This window comes from Schistocerca piceifrons, chromosome 1, assembly GCF_021461385.2.
Source record: "Schistocerca piceifrons isolate TAMUIC-IGC-003096 chromosome 1, iqSchPice1.1, whole genome shotgun sequence".
Classification (NCBI taxonomy): domain Eukaryota; kingdom Metazoa; phylum Arthropoda; class Insecta; order Orthoptera; family Acrididae; genus Schistocerca; species Schistocerca piceifrons.
Genome location: NC_060138.1, coordinates 51,622,793 through 51,644,988, shown reverse-complemented (window position 1 = coordinate 51,644,988; position 22,196 = coordinate 51,622,793).

Here is a 22,196-nt window from a genome sequence, read left to right as displayed (position 1 = left end):
GTCACACTATGGTATTAATTATAGATTGTTCGCTTGGCAGAGCCTCGTTGAAGTAATTGTGCTGCATCCACTTGTTGACATTCTGTTCTCCACTGGTATATTTACTCGCTATTGCATTTTTTGCTCACGCTCAGTGCCTTATATTTTTAAGATAAGAAAATGAACTGCTATAATTCGACGAACGACATTAGTACAAGAAACTTCATAGAAGTCACATGAGCTGGAGGTTTTATGGAAGCTGTATGAATTTATGCTAATAGGAAGGAAGCTAACGACATGACATACCAGCACTAGGTTTAGACCATTGACAGTTATCACACTGAATTCTTCGTGAGCAATTGAAATAGCAAGTGACACTTGACACAAGAAATACTCCACATGTTTGCTTCTGTTTTGCCGTGATTCTTGAAGTGGTGTACACACTGTGAAAAATTATGATCATACACACTCCGTACTCGTACTTACTTACTGAAAGTTATTCAAACTAAAGGCTGTTAGAGGTCATGTATGCATTTCTTTTATTTAATGATGGACAAGGTAACCAAAATGTATTTTTAATTTATAATGAGTAGAAGATTTGGGTCAGATGGATTACACAGAGGTTGTGTGTGGACATTGTGTCTTCGGATTGTATGGGATGATGAATTGAAGTTTGCGCTAGGATTTTATCTGTACTTGTTCGAGGAGACTGACTAGAGGAAAGAGTTGTTATGGAAGTGAAATGACATTGGCGATAAGGTTTATATGTGTCGACGTATCGAAGAGGTATTATTGAGGTATTGAGATTGTGTGAAGTTGATGATTATTGGAGTTTTGGTGGACAAGAGGTAAGGTAATTGATATTGATGATAAGGTTTATATGTATCGACGTAAGAGGTATTATAGAAGTACACTCCTGGAAATTGAAATAAGAACACCGTGAATTCATTGTCCCAGGAAGGGGAGACTTTATTGACACATTCCTGGGGTCAGATACATCACATGATCACACTGACAGAACCACAGGCACATAGACACAGACAACAGAGCATGCACAATGTCGGCACTAGTACAGTGTATATCCACCTTTCGCAGCAATGCAGGCTGCTATTCTCCCATGGAGACGATCGTAGAGATGCTGGATGTAGTCCTGTGGAACGGCTTGCCATGCCATTTCCACCTGGCGCCTCAGTTGGACCAGCGTTCGTGCTGGACGTGCAGACCGCGTGAGACGACGCTTCTTCCAGTCCCAAACATGCTCAATGGGGGACAGATCCGGAGATCTTGCTGGCCAAGGTAGTTGACTTACACCCTCTAGAGCACGTTGGGTGGCACGGGATACATGCGGACGTGCATAGTCCTGTTGGAACAGCAAGTTCCCTTGCCGGTCTAGGAATGGTAGAACGATGGGTTCGATGACGGTTTGGATGTACCGTGCACTATTCAGTGTCCCCTCGACGATCACCAGTGGTGTACGGCCAGTGTAGGAGATCGCTCCCCACACCATGATGCCGGGTGTTGGCCCTGTGTACCTCGGTCGTATGCAGTCCTGATTGTGGCACTCACCTGCACGGCGCCAAACACGCATACGACCATCATTGGCACCAAGGCAGAAGCGACTGTCATCGCTGAAGACGACACGTCTCCATCCGTCCCTCCATTCACGCTTGTCGCGACACCACTGGAGGCGGGCTGCACGATGTTGGGGCGTGAGCGGAAGACGGCCTAACGGTGTGCGGGACCGTAGCCCAGCTTCATGGAGACGGTTGCGAATGGTCCTCGCCGATACCCCAGGAGCAACAGTGTCCCTAATTTGCTGGGAAGTGGCGGTGCGGTCCCCTACGGCACTGCGTAGGATCCTACGGTCTTGGCGTGCATCCGTGCGTCGCTGCGGTCCGGTCCCAGGTCGACGGGCACGTGCACCTTCCGCCGACCACTGGCGACAACATCGATGTACTGTGGAGACCTCACGCCCCACGTGTTGAGTAATTCGGCGGTACATCCACCCGGCCTCCCGCATGCCCACTATACGCCCTCGCTCAAAGTCCGTCAACTGCACATATGGTTCACGTCCACCCTGTCGCGGCATGATACCAGTGTTAAAGACTGCGATGGAGCTCCGTATGCCACGGCAAACTGGCTGACACTGACGGCGGCGGCGCACAAATGCTGCGCAGCTAGCGCCATTCGACGGCCAACACCGAGGTTCATGGTGTGTCCGCTGTGCCGTGCGTGTGATCATTGCTTGTACAGCCCTCTCGCAGTGTCCGGAGCAAGTATGGTGGGTCTGACACATCGGTGTCAATGTGTTCTTTTTTCCATTTCCAGGAGTGTATTAAGATTATGTGATGCTGATGATTATTGGAGTTTTGGTGGATAAGAGGTAAAGTAAGTGAGGAGCATATTTTTTTTGTTGGTTTATATGGAACAAGGAGGATGAAAATGGCAGACTAGAACACTCAGCTGGAAGTAAGTTTGACTACACACACACTTTGTTAAATCACTAAGCAGTATATACTTTCTTTTTTTTTTTTTGGAGAGATGAAGTAATTGCAAATCTTGGCACACTGACAGTTGTTCAGCAACCGTACATTTCGATTTGGCTTGGCAAACATTGGTCTTGACATGATGACTATGCCGTTGACTAACTGTTATTGACTGTTATACACTGCTGCCACTAGTACTTGATACACATGTTGAATATCAAACTTTGACAGAATTGCATTTACAGAGTTAACACTATTCAATTACACAGTAGTACTTACTGTGGATGAAAGATGAGTGAGTGTGTTTTGTGTGTTTTCCGTCCCTAATCCAAATAATTGGTGCCGACCTATCTCCTAAATATTATTTTACTTGTTTTTTGTGGCTTGCACTGACACCCATAAGTATTATAGGTTTACTGATATTTGTGTATACGTAATACTTAGTATGACAATTATCTGATATCATTTGTGTGTTTATTATAATTTGTATGTTTAGTGTAAGAGCATTGATAATAATTTTGTAAAAGCAATTGTGTGTGCCTTCAAACTGTTGTTCGTGCTTGCACCTATTCAACATTGCTGGGTGCCAATAGGAGATGTTTAATTTGTGCTAATGGACTCTGATGAACTGTCTAATTAGTGATAGTGAATATTATGGACTGTTACCTGCACTTCTTCAACATTGATGGGTGCCACTTGGAAATGTTTAATTTCTGATGATGAACTCTGATGAACTGTCTGATTAGTGATAGTGAATATTATGGACTGTTACTTGCGCCTGCTCGACATTACTGGGTGCCACTGATGGACTGCTTCTACTGAAATAATGTCACATGTTGGTGTCTGCACCTGTTCAACATTACTGGGTGCCACTGATGGACTGCTTCTACTGAAATGATGTCACTTGTTGGTGTCTGCACCTGCTCAACATTACTGGGTGCCACTGATGGACTGCTTCTACTGAAATGATGTCACTTGTTGGTGTCTGCACCTGCTCAACATTGCTGGGTGCCACTGATGGACTGCTTCTGCTGAAATGATGTCACTTGTTGGTGTCTGCACCTGCTCAACATTGCTGGGTGCCACTGATGGAACTGCTTCTACTGAAATAATGTCACTCGTTGGTGTCTGCACCTGCTCAACATTGCTGGGTGCCTCTGGTGGAACTCCTTCTACTGAAATGATGTCACTTGGTGGCGTCTGCACCTGTTCAACATTACTGGGTGCCACTGATGGACAGCTTCTACTGAAATGATGTCACTTGTTGGAGTCTGCACCTGTTCAACATTGCTGGGTGCCACTGATGGAACTGTTTCTACTAAAATGATGTCACTTGTTGCTATTTGCACCTGTTGATCATGGCTGGGTGCTACTGTTGGAACTGTCAACTACTCTGAAACGTTCTACTTATTTATTGAACTGTTGAAAGGATTATATGTGAATATTTGTATAAACTGATTTTTGTGTGTGTTTACAGTTTATGTGATGTTATGAGACTCTTGCGTGCACCTATTCGTCATTGCCGACGCTATTGATTGAATTGTTTAACCACATGATACTTGTGTAAACTATTATGTAAAATCATATGTATGGAAGCACTTGTATTCCTTACTGTATTTTATGTATTAGGTTATTGAAGGGTCAGTGCAAAGCTAAAATTTATTTAGTTATGTGATGTTTACTTATTAATATTACATTTTAATTTTTGTCTGTATTTTTTGGACGAATTTGGTGGTATTTTCACCACCAATGCTGGCAAAAATACCATCAAACTCTAGCCCGTGGAGGAGGGGCATATGAAAGGTGGCTACACTGAGTCACAGCGCCAGAGATTGCGCCAAAGGGTATTATTCAGCCGCCTCCACTGGCAGTGCTTGTTGAGATGTGTTAGTGGAGAGTGCTTGTCGAGAAGTCGTGGTGGAGAGTGCTTATTGAGAAGTGGGCAGTAGGAGTTCTGATGTAGCCGTGACTAGTTGTGAGCATGTTGTATGTAGTTGTTCTGATGGGCTTGACAGCCGATGCTGTTCGATTGCGGATGTTGTAATGATCAGAGTGTATGTTTCGTCAATATATATGAAGGTAATAAATTTTTTTATTTTTATTTCAAATGTCTTAAACAATAATGCCTCTTGGTCACAGGTTCAGTCAACAAATCATCTGGCTTGTGCTCATGTATTAGAGTGTAATTCTGGTTTCTATGTGCAAGTATAGTATTTCAGTTTTATTTAATTAATTCAGTGTAAATGGTATTTAAAATACCTTGTCTTATTGACGAAGAACCGTGCCAGATGTGTACGTTGAATCACACTTCCACACACAGAACTGTTACATTTGTGTTTTGTTGTTTCGTAGGTTTTATAGTTGCTGGGGACTTAATTAATTAATTGTGTTAACGGAAGTTTTCTTTCATTTCTAGTTGTTATTCTATGCAGTCAGATTGCGTACTATACCAAACAGGGCCAACCGGTTACGAGATTGCGTAATCGTACATACAGCTACTAAAATTAAAATTATTTGCATAATATTTAATGAAGCCCCCATGCAATATATATATATATATATATATATATATATATATATATATATATATATATATTTTTTTTTTTTAATTATGAATATGGCCAGCTATGGACCGCATACAACTTAAGACTTATGGTGTTTCTTTGTCTTCCGTTCTTCCCAGTACTTCTTCATTTTCTCGCCAACTGCTCGTCTCCGCTCATCTGTCCACACTCTCTTGGGTCGAGGTTTTGGCGCATCTTCTTCATAGTTTGCGTTTTCTATAAGTAGCCTAAAGTTATTCTTGTCACGTATTATTTCTTCTGTAGCACCTATTTTGTTGGCGTCTTTCTTTACTGCTTCTATCCATCCTACGGTGTTTTTCAGCTTACTAACGTAATTAAAAATTTTCTTTGTAATTCGTGTTTCTTCCATTCTTTTTAAATGTCCATAAAATTTTAGCCGTCTCTTCCTCATTGTATCTGTGATCTTTTCTGTATATTTGTATAGGTCTTCATCTCTCCTTTTAATCCACCTGTTTTCCTTGTTTTTCTCAGGATATATATATATATATATATATATATATATATATATATATATATATATATCAGTTCATGACATCAAGTGTTACAAATTTACTCTCTCTGATGGACACACGTCCAGATCATCCGCTCTCAAAACTCCGCCATCTCACTGCCCATATCCACCACTGATGGCGGCTCACCTCCAACTGCGTAACGCTACGCGCTTTTCACATCCAACTGCCCAACACTACAATAGCGACTATTCCAAGAATACCACGCAGCCACAGACGGCACACAGCACAGCCAGTGATTTTCATACAGGGCCCTACGCGGCGTTACCAACATAAAAACCTAAACAGCCCACTTACATCCTCTATTACTCCTGTTTAGTACGGATCACACACACTTGTACAATATTCTAGGATGCTCGAACGCGTGATTTTTAAATAGTCTCCCTTGTAGACTCATTGCAGCCGTGAGGTATTCAGATTTTTGTGGACATGGCAGTGGCCCGATGACTGACTGCATGTGAACGTGAGGGCAGGCATGCCCGTCGTGAAAGTTAACATGGATCGTATCCGTATCTGACCACCAGGAAGAAAGGTTGTCATATTGCGCGCAAGGACATTGTTCAAATGGTTCAAATGGCTCTGAGCACGACGGGACTCAACGGCTGTGGTCATAAGTCCCCTAGAACTTAGAACTACTTAAACCTAACTAACCTAAGGACATCACACACATCCATGCCCGAGGCAGGATTCGAACATGCGACCTTAGCGGTCGTGCGGTTCCAGACTGTAGCGTCTTTAACCGCTCGGCCACTCCGGCCGGCAGGACATTGCTATCCCGTCATATCTGCCATCAGTGAACAAGTACTTGACTTGAGGAAACATTCCGTGCCGTTCCGTATGACTGGTCGGAAACTAGCAACGGCCAGTCTGAGTAGTTACTGTCCTATGCGTCGGTTGCTGTAAAAGCAACACAACAAACAGCTGAGTGTGGAGTGGTGCTGTGGTTGGAAAAGCTTTCACTGCTGATAAATGGCGTCGGACTGTTCTTCGGTAGCGCAGTTTACTATTGTCGACGAGTAGGGCGACGAGTTGGCGAGAGATGCCATTTAACGAACGTACTGGTCAGGGTCAGCCCTGAAAGTCCTAGCGCCATGGTGTGGGTGACCATCGGGTATGACTTCGTGACGACAGGTAATGATTGAAGGAACTCTGACGACATAGTCCTATGTAACAAGCAACAGTATTGCAGTGCCATTTTTCGACACGATTGCTCTCGTCCGTACTTGCCACACGTCTGTATGAATCGCCTGCGGTACTGTACGTGGCCAGAAACATCCCAGATTTGTCTGCAGGAGGACATCTGTGGGTACAGCTCGAACGTCAGATCCATCCCTGTGTAGTTATCCAGAATATCATGGACCGGTCAGAACACTTGTGGACTATCTGGCTTCAGAAGAGGGAAGAATGGCTTCATGAAATCCTCGCCAACTTAATCAGTACATTCATCCAGCACGGAAGCGGTACGAGATTATACTGATAAATGGTCTCAAATTATCAAGTTCTTAATAAATCTAAGTCGACTTTGAAATCAGTGAAGTTTCATCTCGTTCATTCCTGTCTTCCGGGTGCTTCACTTTTTTAGTCATGCAGGGCATTTTCCATACGCTGCGTGTTATTATTTTCATATACCGTGCTAGATTAGGAGTAAAATGTTCAAAGCAAGTGACTGTGTGCTGTGTCATGTTAAGGCGTTCTTGCCGATGAGGAGTGAACGAAACTCGATGCCGCTTAACATCTTATTCCTGTCGACTATCCAGGAGAGACGTCTAAAAATAGATAGAAGTATTTTATAACGTTACAAGGTGCCATACATAAGTAAACTCACACCTCTGTCTACATAGGAGCCACGAATCGCATTATAATCCATCAGTTCGACTGGCCATTCCTCTGTTTAGCGATTTTAGTTGCTTTTCTGTCCAATTTCATTTATTTCGGAATTTGGCATGTTCACACCTTACAGTTGTCCTCAGCGGAACAGCTTTACGATCTATTAAAGTTACATGAACTTAATATCCTCACTACGTTCATAGAGGTAAATTTCTGACACCTCTTTCCGAAATAGTAGCAATACAGTCACTTACATATCTTTGTACAGTAATGTGGTAAACACACATCTGATAAGTCCGGAATAAAAGGTACTGTCTTTCTCCTCATATTCGTCGTGATGTTTCTAGCTGTCCCCACTTCTCTTCAGAGGTGGCATCTGGCAGCTACCGTTGGTGATGACGTAGGTCAATGCCAGTGGAATTCTACAGCCGGCTGCAGTGCTACGCGCATCAATAAGCTGCTCTGCCTGTACTCGCGAGGCAGGGGCAATGCGCTCGCGAACTTCAACTGCCGACATTATCGCGGGGAATGGGATACTGTATATAGACTACACGTTAATTCACTCACAGTATCACCACTTACAAGCTCATTTGATTAACTTTCGCACCTGCACTCTAGAATGTGAAATGAAGATGTGTTGCGTTTGATTTTTATACAGAAAACAAAATGAATGCATTTTTCAAGGCAAATATTATTTCATACAACCAAATGGAATACATAAATATTACTAAATTCAGTATATTGATTAAGTATCGCTATTAAGAAATATTACAGACTTAATAATTACGTAACTATAAGGTTTTGGTCTCTCAGCACATACAAATATAGTATAAAAATTCCATTTTTTCTATTACTAGGGGAAGTAGTACATATGAAGGTCCATGCATATGTAGGTGGATGCCGTAGATCATTTTACTAAGGGAAATATACCGTCTTGAAAGCAACACTACAGACTAAAACGCATTAATATACAAGTGAACGATGCAACTGCAAACGAAATCCTAATTTTTACTTCGAAATAGCTTTGAGTATAAGCTTACCCGGATGATGGCGGATGACATTTCTTCTCGGTGTGCACTTGTGGCAGAATGGACAACCTCAAAGCTTAGAAGTTATCCCTGACTCACAGCGTAAAATGTAGTAAGAGAGGTCAACACAGCCTCCCCTGTAAGTATGGCTGATGGGGCTATGTTTCCCTAGTAGAGGTAAACCACCTAGAACATGAAACTAACGGCGACAGGCTCAACACACCATTATCACCTAAACTGGACGTTTGGATTTGATCGTTTGTGAAAATCAGCGGGAAGTTTGCCGCCATCTAAATTACCAGTGTGTTCTGACAACCAGCACCTTGGAGTCAGATGATCGTAGAGCCGACTGCACACCACACGCTGACGCTACTTTGGTGTTTTGGTCGTATATGCAGCCGCTTGCTATCGAATCTCATTCACCAAATTGTCAAACAACATCTATCCTCTTTCTCTGAGAGCTGTATCCCGATCTATTTACCAGTGAGAAGTTACTAGGTGCGGCACAAAATTTTTGTTCATCTTGTGCATTTTTCTTTTATGAATTCATAATCCTATGTGGGACAAACGATTATTACAGACAGCCCAGCATTGTTGATTGTTGGTGTCTCCGTTCGTAAAGGATGTCTCACATTTATTTTATGTTTATAATGAGTTTATACAATAATTTAATGATCTTCTGCCAGTCTAATATTTTTTTGTGGCTTTAACATTGACCCTAATACCGCACCATTTTCGTGTTGAAATACGAACTACAGTTTTTCTTATCGGAAGCTGCTACGATGAAGCAGATAGGAAGAGGTTTGAGATAAACTATTATTTACCTGGATATAGCGGAAGGAATTTATACTTGGGGCAGCAGGTCCGATAGTCATCATCAATAGTATTCCACCATTTCATTTTGCTGTCTCTTTGATGTAATTTTATTCAGACTAATTTACCAACCACTAATTAAATACTCGCCTTTTAAATACTCGGAATCGGGGTCGAAATCACTAAATTATACAAGGTCGTATAATATAAGTACGAACGATCCATGCCATATTGTTCTCCAGAATTTGAGAAGTCAATGCTGGGCTCGATGTAATTGTCGTTTCTCATCCACAGGATTATGAATGTATAAAAGAAAAATACACATTACGAACAAAAGCGGCGGTACGGGAACCCTTTTAGCTTCACTTCGCTGCCGTTCTGTCAGTCTGTCTGTCAGACTAATGAGACTCCTTTATCTCAGGAACACGTAGAGCTAACAACTTGAAATTTGTGCCTCGTACTAAGGTTCAAAGTCCCTTGGCGGTGCGAAAAAGTTATACTCGTACGTTACCGCAATCAAAAAGTACTGACATTTACATCAAAAATTTCGACAGTCCCACACTCACTCCTCATAACCAATAGCATACTTCCTGTTCACATAGAATCACGATATTTGTCAAAAAAAAAGAAAGTTTTTCACTAGATATAAAATAAAAATCGTAAATTGTTAATTTCTAGTTACATAACATACGTCTCTTTGCTAATTGTTTTCCGTCTGTGTGTTAGTCCTTTTTCTGATGAATGTGTACAGATATCAATTTAAAATTTATCTAAAATACTAAAGTCTACAGTCCCTCGGCGGCGTAAAAAGTGTAAGGTTCTAAGTCAGTGCAGTTGGAACAATCGGCCGTCTTAAGACATCTTTCTCTCCTGGACGGGTAGCGGTATCAACTTGAAATTTATGTTAAATACTAAGGTCAACGGCCCCATCTGGTTGTAAATGCTTTAAGTTTCCAAGTAAATGATCTCAAAATATGCGATTATGGTTCAATCTATTTACTGTGAATGACGAACTACGAGTGTGATTTAAATTGTTAATTTATCTGGTAATACACTCCTGGAAATGGAAAAAAGAACACATTGACACCGGTGTGTCAGACCCACCATACTTGCTCCGGACACTGCGAGAGGGCTGTACAAGCAATGATCACACGCACGGCACAGCGGACACACCAGGAACCGCGGTGTTGGCCGTCGAATGGCGCTAGCTGCGCAGCATTTGTGCACCGCCGCCGTCAGTGTCAGCCAGTTTGCCGCGGCATACGGAGCTCCATCGCAATCTTTAACACTGGTAGCATGCCGCGACAGCGTGGACGTGAACCGTATGTGCAGTTGACGGACTTTGAGCGAGGGCGTATAGTGGGCATGCGGGAGACCGGGTGGACGTACCGCCGAATTGCTCAACACGTGGGACGTGAGGTCTCCACAGTACATCGATGTTGTCGCCAGTGGTCGGCGGAAGGTGCACGTGCCCGTCGACCTGGGACCGGACCGCAGCGACGCACGGATGCACGCCAAGACCGTAGGATCCTACGCAGTGCCGTAGGGGACCGCACCGCCACTTCCCAGCAAATTAGGGACACTGTTGCTCCTGGGGTATCGGCGAGGACCATTCGCAACCGTCTCCATGAAGCTGGGCTACGGTCCCGCACACCGTTAGGCCGTCTTCCGCTCACGCCCCAACATCGTGCAGCCCGCCTCCAGTGGTGTCGCGACAGGCGTGAATGGAGGGACGAATGGAGACGTGTCGTCTTCAGCGATGAGAGTCGCTTCTGCCTTGGTGCCAATGATGGTCGTATGCGTGTTTGGCACCGTGCAGGTGAGCGCCACAATCAGGACTGCATACGACCGAGGCACACAGGGCCAACACCCGGCATCATGGTGTGGGGAGCGATCTCCTACACTGGCCGTACACCACTGGTGATCGTCGAGAGGACACTGAATAGTGCACGGTACATCCAAACCGTCATCGAACCCATCGTTCTACCATTCCTAGACCGGCAAGGGAACTTGCTGTTCCAACAGGACAATGCACGTCCACATGTATCCCGTGCCACCCAACGTGCTGTAGAAGGTGTAAGTCAACTACCCTGGCCAGCAAGATCTCCGGATCTGTCCCCCATTGAGCATGTTTGGGACTGGATGAAGCGTCGTCTCACGCGGTGTTGCACGTCCAGCACGAACGCTGGTCCAACTGAGGCGCCAGGTGGAAATGGCATGGCAAGCCGTTCCACGGGACTACATCCAGCATCTCTACGATCGTCTCCATGGGAGAATAGCAGCCTGCATTGCTGCGAAAGGTGGATATACACTGTACTAGTGCCGACATTGTGCATGCTCTGTTGTCTGTGTCTATGTGCCTGTGGTTCTGTCAGTGTGATCATGTGATGTATCTGACCCCAGGAATGTGTCAATAAAGTTTCCCCTTCCTGGGACAATGAATTCACGGTGTTCTTATTTCAATATCCAGGAGTGTAAATATGCAACCTAACCTAACCCAACCTAGCCAATATTTGATGTGGTACCTCAAGGCAGTGCACTGTAAGTATTTTAAACATTATAAACTTCGGGTTTCATAAACGCTTCGTCACCGATTCCCTAATTTCCGTCATTTCCGCTATCAGCATCAGCACTGAATCATGGTACACAGCTTAATGTTCTTGTAACACCTCCACCTGATGGGTGAGTCTGCAGTGGCTAGAAAACATGTTTATGGTTGAATAAATCGTATAAAAAACAAGAAAAGGGACTGGTTGAAAATTTATTGCCAGATAAATCACCTAATATTGTATTTGTCATATAGTTTGATACTGAAATAGGCCCGAGGCAGGATTGGAACCTGGGACCGTAGCGGTCGCGCGGTTTCAGACTATAGCGCCTAGAACCGCTCGGCCACTTCGGCCGGCTCAGAATGCAAATACTGCTCCAGCTTGTCCGTTTATTAGGGATACCGAAACGCGTATGCAACATCTCGAGAATTAATGTATTTCTTCGATCGTTTCTCAATCAGTGGAGCTTCAACCGTCCGAATTGACTGTGGCGATGCCATCAGAGTGGTGGAGCTTCGAGATCATCCGGGGCCGACGCCACTGCGAATTTTGCCACGGCGGCAACAGAACTTTTGCACGCCGCAGCTAAAAGTATACCGCAGTCGCTCGTATCCGTGACGCCGACAGATAAAAATCCAGACCCTTCCTTCACACCAGTCGACATCATTTTTTTCATTAAGAACACAAGCGATTCCTTAGGACGGATGTAGATTCTTTATTCGAAAATTAAATGCGTTTTTGCTTGTTGGCCAGTTTTATCGTCGCACTCTTCTTTATTCTATCGAAATCATTGATGACACTGCATTTCATCTTCCTGCCGAAGCTCATTTTAACTATTCTGCACATGTGGCTCTTCAACAACATTCGAATTATATAGGCCTATGAGGAATTTTTGGGTTTACCCCTTCAGTTAGGAAATTCATCATCAGAAAATGATGGATGTTTGCAAGCGTTTCTGAGTACTCATACTGATGTAATCAGTCGTCGTCTTTCAGGGATCTTTTTGGTAAAACTGTCACTTATATGTTCTTTCATTCCAGTTAAGAATTTAAAAAATGTAAATCACGTTAATAATTTGTGTTGACAATGGCGATCTTCAGAAGTTAAACACTCATAATATGTTAAAACATCTAGTAGTTATCTGTAAAAATTGTACCGTTAGAGTTAGTAGCCATTTTCACATATACCTAGTCGATATGGTTAGCATGCTGCGTGCAGTAAAATCTCAAGGTGGTCATTAACAATTGAAATAGTTAACCCGATAAATTAACATTTTTTCGTTATTGTTAACACAGGAAGTGTTAAGTACCCATTCAGGAATGGCTAGAGGACAACGCAAAATTTTAGGAACATGTTTCACTATGGGATAGATAGATACTGTTTACAGGAAAGTTAAAGAGTCCCTTGGAGGAAAGATATACAGATGGAAAAATCTGAAGAACTCATGTGGGGAACCAGTCGAAAGCAAAGAAGCGAAAGCTGAATGCTAGAAGGAGTACATAGAGGGACTATGCAAGACAGATGAACTTGAAGTTATTATTACAGAAATTGAACATAATGTGGACGACAATGAGAAGGAAGATATGATCCTGTGAGAACAAATTGGCAGAGCATTGAAAGATCTCAGGCAAAACAAGTCACCTGGAGTAGACGACATTCCGCCAGAACTGCCGATTGCCTAGGGAGAGACTGCCAAGAAAAAATTATCCCATCTGGTGTGCAAGATGTATGAGACTGACGAAATATCCTCATACTCAAACAAGAATTTAGTAATTTCAGTTCCAAAGAAAGCTGATGCTGACAGGTGTGAATATCACAGAACTATCAGTTTGATAAGCCATGGTTGCAAAATACTGACACGAATTCTTTACAAAGTAGTGGAGAAATGGGCAGAAGCAAATCTCGGGAAAGATCAATTTTGATTCTGCAGAAATGTAGGAACTAGCGAAGCAATACTGACACTACAATTTATCTGAGAAGATAGGTTCAGGAAAGGCGAACCTGCGTTATAGCAATTGTAGACTTCGCGAAAGCTTTTGATAATGTTGACTGGAATGCCCACTCACAGATTCTGATGAGATCAAGGGTGAAATATTGGAGTGAGATGCTATTTACAACGTGCGCAAAAAACAGACGGTAATTATGAGAATCGAGGGGCATGAATGGCAGGCAGTAGTTGGGAAGGGAGTGTCACGATTGTAGAATAACCAAGATGTTATTCAGTCTGTACACAGTGCAAGAAGTCATGGAAACCAAACAAAATTTTGGAGCAGGAATTAAACTTCAGGGAGAAGAAATAAAATCTTCGACATTTTCCGAGGACATTGTAATTGTGTCAGAGACAGCAACGGACGAGAAGTAGCAGTTGAACGGAACGGTTACTGACTTGAAGGGAGGACGTAAGACGAACATCATTAATGGCAAAACAAGAATAATGGAATGTAGTCGAATTGAGTGAGATGATACTGAGGGAATCAGATTGGGAAACGAGACACTTAAAGTAGTTGACGAGTTTTTCTATTTGGGCAGCAAAATAAGTGGTGATGGCAGAAATGGAGAGGATATAGAGCGTAGATAGGCAATACCAACAGAAGAATTTGTGAAGAGGAGATTTGATATCGAATAGAGATATAAGTGTTAGGTAGTACTTTTGAAACGTTGTGCTACAGAAGGATGCTGGAAATTAGAAACATAGGTCACGTAACTAATGAGAAGGTATTGAATAAAACTGGGGAGAAAAGAGATTTGTGGCACAAAATAAGCAGATGAAGGGATCGAATGATAGGACACATTGCGGTAAGTATGCAAGGTAAATATTGTAGAGGGATACCCAGAGAAGAATACAATAAGCAGGTACATTAGAGTGTAAGTTACAGTAGCTATTCGGAGATGAATAGGTTTACACAGGAGTGCTGCATCAAATCAGTCTCCGGATTGAAGACCATTACAACAACAAATCATAATGGAACAGTACACACATGTCTTCCTTGATCACTGGGAAAAATATTTCTGCAATTATAGTGTAACTGGTAAACGTATCTAATCAGGTACATTTTCTTTTTCAGGCTGACCCCAAACTGTTAGAGGGAGTGTTCTGATATGATGAATGATATAAATGTCTCAGTAGAATAGGGCACTATTTTCCTTACCTTTCAGTTACAGAATATTGAAACCCTGCATTCTTGTACTGCTTTTATGACAAGCCGAATATTACACGGAATGGATGGGTACTCTCAAAACTTACATAGCGGTAGTACGGTGAAAACTAGAGCCCCAAAGTTATGTTAAGTCAGCGTGTGCTCAAAAGACGTTCCCAACATTTCCTCCAAGATAAAAAATTTGAGAACCTTGCTCAGTCAAATAATGAAAAGGAAACAAATAAAACTGAAGTTCACCTATTGTAAAGAATTATTTTTTACTGTGGAATCACTTGTAATGGAAGCAAGTTCATAGATCGTAATGTGCTACCTGTAATAATCATCGTTTGAAAGTTTTGCAATGAGATATATCTCAATCTTCAATTATTTTTCCGTGAACGGTTAGGGACAAAGCAGTGTTAATCTATGTAATAAGGTCTTCAGGAATTATGTAGCAGAAAGCTGTTGGCTATCAGTTGGGCTTTTCTGAACAGTATGAGCACTAATCTTGGTTAGAAAGAGCTAGAATGTTTTCGATTTATCTCTGGTGAACGTAATTTTTGATATGGATCTGTGCAATCTGGCTTGTTGAACCCAGCGGATATAATTCGTCATCTTTTTAAATTTGTATTAAAGTTAAAATTTAATTGACATGGGGATTTCTTGGCTACTGTAAAGGGGAAAGGTATGCATTTCGGACTGAGAAAGTTTTTTATTTTCAAACACTGTGCACTTTCATTACTAACAATAACTATTTTTTCCTTTGTGACACAAGCACGTTTGCTGAAAATTTTAGCTTCATTAGTGCTTCACTGGTTTTGTGACCTTATTGCTTGCAATGGTGCTGCACCCTTTCAAAAGAGACCGGATAATTCTCAATGTATATAGAGAGAAAATCATTCAAATAAAGAAACTGTGCCATCTGAGAAGTCGATTCAGCTATGAATTGCATCATTTTTCGACTTAGTACCATAGTCTGCTACAGGGACGAAAAGATAGATTCCCTTGAATGTTTTTTTTTTTTTTTGTATGTGTAAAAATTACCGAAGATTTAGCCGAGAGTTGCAAAACGCAAAGCACAATAAAGGTTGATGTATCTGATGCGTACATGACATATGCCTGCTTCATGTGTGTTTGTGGAAGTACAAGGTTTTAACAACGAGACTCCCAATGCTTTTAAGCAGATTTCACCACTCCTACATTTAGCTGCACTATACTGGATCTCAGACATTTGCGTTTTATTATGTTGTTGGCCACTTGTATCCCTCTGTTGACAGTTCTAACAATTATAGAGAGTCACTTCTTGTTGTTCTAGTTCCGTGAATCTCCTTGGTCTTTGTTAATTATTAGAAAGGCCTCAGAGCTTCGTAAATGTGTTAGTTGTTTTACTTCAGTGGACAGCTCGAAATGACAACGCAATCCCCTTGCCACTAATGAATTTTGGGTCTGAAGTTGGCGGTCATTCTATGAAACAGACCGTCCAACGCATGTTGTTTAACATGTAATACACTGACAACAGTCCATGTCACATGTTTTATGTTGTTACCATGATGAGGAGAGAACCAACGTATCACACGTCATGTCGTTACATCCATCTCTCAAAAGAATCTCATCTAGACGAAAAAAGGCTGTAATGCAATTCGCCTTCCGCTATAAGGCTTGTCTATGGCGGTGAAGAATTACCTCTAGCAGACACGTCTCAGAACGTGACAGTGATTGAAGATGGAGACCGTGACGAACGTGCAGAAGACAGAAAAGGCTACATGAATGCTAACCCAACATTTCAAGGCTCCTGTTGTACACAAAATAACAACATGGCTATTAGGAAATAAATGAAAAATAAACAGAGTTAAACCTCATGTATCAAAATATATCAGAGTCAAATGTGGCACACCTAAAATATTGTCAGTCAATACTGAATACTTATGCGGTAAAGGAGTTCAGTTAGCGCATCACGTAATTAAGTAAATCGCGCTATTGCAAAAGTGTGCCCTCGCCAGAGATTCATCTAGATGATAAACAGTTTTACATTTATCTCATAACAGCCTTGTCATTTTTATACTTTGGAATAGAACCTCGTTAAGCACAGTGTAAAGCAGAATACAAAGTACTGTGAATAACGTATAGCACCCCAATAAAATCACTAGCCATTACCACACGATAGTCTGAAATTTTATTGTCCAACTCGAGTCGCTGACACGAAATACATAAGAATGAAGATTTTTGTTTCCGTGGGTTCCACAGTCTCCATGAGTTTAGTAAAAAAATCATTGTCCGTTGTAGGCTGTATTGTGCTTTATTAAAATTGTATTATTTGGTAATTTCGGCCCTGAGCCATTATCAAGTAACTGAAACAAACCAAAGTGGATCAACGTCACACATCCGCATAGGCCACTGTGTATAAAACAGTCATTCAGTAACTCACGTTAATGTAACCAGATTTACAGTATAATAACGTTATTGACATTTGCTATGACATGTATTGTATATCGTGCTCATCCCATTGTTTTGTATCACATAAATAAAGCGAGAAGCCATCAGCATCGTAAAATACTCTAAGTGCAACAGCCTGACCACTAAAACGGCTGTTACGATTTGTCAAAGACGAACTTACTTCCAAACATGGTAAACCCGTCGCTAGCTATGTGCCATTATATTACATTTACTTCTGGTGTGCCAGAATTTGTTGATATATTGTGTACCCGGAATCGGTGACCACAGGTCGCTTAAGGACATATGTATTCTATACAGTTCACCAAAATAATATATGAAAGTAACAATATATTGAGAGATAAAGAATCAATTTTTACTGCGTGACAGACTTCAGGAAAATATTGTAACATAGGTCATCTGTGATTTAAGGTTACCTACCCTTGTACAGAGACCATCTTATAAACATATTGTATTCATATATGTTACATAAAAGTATGTGATGAGCACAACATATAATACATGACGTAACAGTAAGTAATGTTATTACACTGTAAAACTGGTTACATTAATGTGAGTTATGGAATGCTTTGTTTATACACGACCATCTATGCAAGTATGTGAAGCTCTTCCACGTAAGTTTATTTAAGGTGCTTGATAATTGCTCATGGCCGAAGTTAACTATTAGTAATTAGTAATGGGCAGTACAGCCTACAACAGACAGTCTATTCTTTTATTAAATATGAGTTCATATCTACACTTACACTTTATAAGAGCATCACTCGTACATGGTACATATTTCGATAGTACTACAACAATATATGGCATAAACAATTGCACTAATGTTCTTATTGTTATTTGCTTTCCCCCTGTCCACAATCGGTGCTCTGTACAGGCTGTCCCTGCCAACCCTGTTTAAACACCTTTTTTTTTTTTTGGTCATCAGTCTACTGACTGGTTTGATGCGGCCCGCCACGAATTCCTTTCCTGTGCTAACCTCTTCATCTCGGAGTTGCACTTGCAACCTACATCCTCAATTATTTGCTTGACGTATTCCAATCTCTGTCTTCCTCTGCAGTTTTTGCCCTCTACAGCTCCCTCTAGTACCATGGAAGTCATTCCCTCCTGTCTTAGCAGATGTCCTATCATCCTGTATCTTCTCCTTATCAGTGTTTTCCACATATTCCTTTCCTCTCCGATACTGCGTAGAACCTCCTCATTCCTTACCTTATCAGTCCACCAAATTTTCAACATTCTTCTATAGCACCACATCTCAAATGCTTCGATTCTCTTGTGTTCCGGTTTTCCCATAGTCCATGTTTCACTACCATATAATGCTGTATTCCAGACGTACATCCTCAGAAATTTCTTCCTCAAATTATGGCCGGTATTTGATATTAGTAGACTTCTCTCGGCCATAAATGCCTTTCTTGCCATAGCGAGTCTGCTTTTGATGTCCTCCTTGCTCCGTCCGTCATTGGTTATTTTACTGCCTAGGTAGCAGAATTCCTCAACTTCACTGACTTCGTGACCATCAATCCTGATGTTAAGTTTCTCGCTGTTCTCATTTCTACTACTTCTCATTACCTTCGTCTTTTTCCGATTTACTCTCAAACCATACTGTGTACTCATTAGACTGTTCATTCCGTTCAGCAGATCATTTAATTCTTCTTCACTTTCATTCAGGATAGCAATGTCATCAGCGAATCGTATCATTGATATCCTTTCACCTTGTATTTTAATTCCACGCCTGAACCTTTCTTTTATTTCCATCATTGCTTCCTCGATGTACAGATTGCGGAGTAGGGGCGAAAGGCTACAGCCTTGTCTTACACCCTTCTTAATACGAGCACTTCCTTCTGGATCGTCCACTCTTATTATTCCCTCTTGGTTGTTGTACATATTGTATATGACCCGTCTCTCCCTATAGCTTACCCCTACTTTTTTCAGAATCTCGAACAGCTTGCACCATTTTATATTGTCGAACGTTTTTTCCAGGTCGGCAAATCCTATGAAAGGGTCTTGATTTTTCTTTAGCCTTGCTTCCATATTTAGCTGTAACGTCAGAATTGCCTCTCTCGTCCCTTTACTTTTCCTAAAGCCAAACTGATCGTCACCTAGAGCATTCTCAATTTTTTTTTCCATTCGTCTATATATTATTCTTGTAAGCACCTTCGATGTATGAGCTGTTAAGCTGATTGTGCGACAATTCTCGCACTTGTCAGCTCTTGCCGTCTTCGAAATTGTGTGGATGATGCTTTTCCGAAAGTCAGATGGTATATCGCCTGACTCATATATTCTACACACCAACGTGAATAGACGTTTTGTTGCCACTTCCCCCAATGATTTTAGAAATTCTGATGTAGTGTCATCTATCCCTTCTGCCTTATTTGACCGTAAGTCCTCCAAAGATCTTTTAAATTCCGATTCTAATACTAGATCCCCTATCTCTTCTAAATCGACTACTGTTTCTTCTTGTATCACAACAGACAAATCATCACTTTCATAGAGGCTTTCAATGTATTCTTTCCACCTATCTGCTCTCTCCTCTGCATTTAACAGTGGAATTCCCGTTGCACTCTTAATGTTACCACCGTTGCTTTTAATGTCACCAAAGGTTGTTTTGACTTTCCTGTATGCTGAATCTGTCCTTCCGACAATCATATCTTTTTCGATATCTTCACATTTTTCCTGCAGCCATTTCGTCTTAGCTCCCCTGCACTTCCTATTTATTTCATTCCTCAGCGACTTGTATTTCTGTATTCCTGATTTTCCCGGAACATGTTTGTACTTCCTCCTTTCATCAATAAACTGAAGTATTTCTTCTGTTACCCATGGTTTCTTCGCAGCTACCTTCTTAGTACCTATGTTTTCCTTCCCAACTTCTGTGATGGCCCTTTTTAGAGATGTCTATTCCTCTTCAACTGTACTGCCTACTGCGCTATTCCTTATTGCTGTATCTATAGTGTTAGAGAACTTCAAACGTATCTCGTCATTCCTTAGTACTTCCATATCCCACTTCTTTGCGTATTGATTCTTCCTGACTAATGTCTTGAACTTCAGCCTGCCCTTCATCGCTACTATATTGTGCTCTGAGTCTATATCTGTTCTTGGGTACGTTTTACATTCCAGTATCTGATTCGGAATCTCTGTCTGACCATGATGTAATCTAATTGAAATCTTCCCGTATCTCCCGGCCTTTTCCAAGTATACCTCCTCCACTTGTGATTCTTGAACAGGGTATTCGCTATAACTAGGTGAAACTTCTTACAGAACTCAATTAGTCTTTCTCCTCTTTCATTCCTAGTCCCAAGCCCATATTCTCCTGTAACCTTTTCTTCTACTCCTTCCCTTACACCTGCATTCCAGTCGCCCATGACTATTAGATTTTCGTCCCCCTTTACATACTGCATTACCCTTTCAATTTCCTCATACACTTTCTCTATCTGTTCATCTTCAGCTTGCGACATCGGCATGTGTACCTGACCTATCGTTGTCGGTGTTGGTCTGCTGTCGATTCTGATTAGAACAACTCAGTCACTGAACTGTTCACAGTAACACACCCTCTGCCCTATCTTCCTATTCATAACGAATCCTACACCTTTTATACCATTTTCTGCTGCTGTTGATATTACCCGATACTGATCTGACCAGAAATCCTTGTCTTCCTTCCACTTCACTTCACTGACCCCTACTATATCTAGATTGAGCCTTTGCATTTCCCTTTTCAGATTTTCTAGTTTCCCTACCACGTTCAAGCTTCTGACATTCCACGCCCCGACTCGTAGAACGTTATCCTTTCGTTGATTATTCAATCTTTTTCTCATGGTAACCTCCCCCTTGGCAGTCACCTCCCGGAGATCCGAATGGGGGACTATTCCGGAATCTTTTGCCAATGGAGAGATCATCATGACACATTCTTCAATTACAGGCCACATGTCCTGTGGATACACAATACGTGTGTTTAATGCAGTGGTTTCCTTTGCCTTCTGCATCCTCATGTCGTTGATCATTGCTGATTCTTCCGCCTTTAGGGGCAATTTCCCACCCCTAGGACAAGGGAGTGCCCTGAACCTCTATCCGCTCCTCCGCTCTCTTTGACAAGGCCGTTGGCAGAGTGAGGCTGACTTTTTATGCCGGAAGTCTTCGGCCTCCAACGGTGATTATTTATCAAGATTTAGGCAGTAGCGGGGATCGAGCAGGGAACCGAAGACGTTTTGATTATGAATCAAAGACGCTACCCCTAGACCACGGGTATCTAAGCCCCACCTCATCACAAAGTCTGTCTGTGTACCTCCACGACGAGGGGCTTTAAACTCACGTCATGTTTTCCAAATTCTTTAATTGTTGTCGACTTGCCTTTCAACATTATTAATTATACTCTCTTCTGCTTGTTTTTTCAATGTTTGCTGTTACTTTCTTTTTCATATAAGTTACTCCGTTACGTCTTACTTTTAATGTTGTTCAACCACCAGCTTGAAAATGGCATTGGTGACCGAAACCAGTTCGAGTGATGGAAAATGAAAGCGCAACTGGTACTTTTGTTTGATTCCAGGTGTTCACGGTAACTCACTGTCTTCACTGTCTTCCCTACCGTCCTTGGCATTGGAGGTGGGGAGTAATGACGTATTAAGTTGTTGCTAAAGTGAGACTGTTACTGATTTCCAGAGCGAATTTTGTAGAGATCCTGGAGAGAGAGGAGACAGAGACATCTTCACAGGAGGAGACACTTTGGTGCCACACCTGTTGTGAGACACATCACTGTGCGCTGTAAGTTTCCTCAAGGCTCGGGCTGTGAGTGCACGTCAGTCATTCCTGCTGAAAGCAAGATGCAGTGACTGCTTGCCTTACCC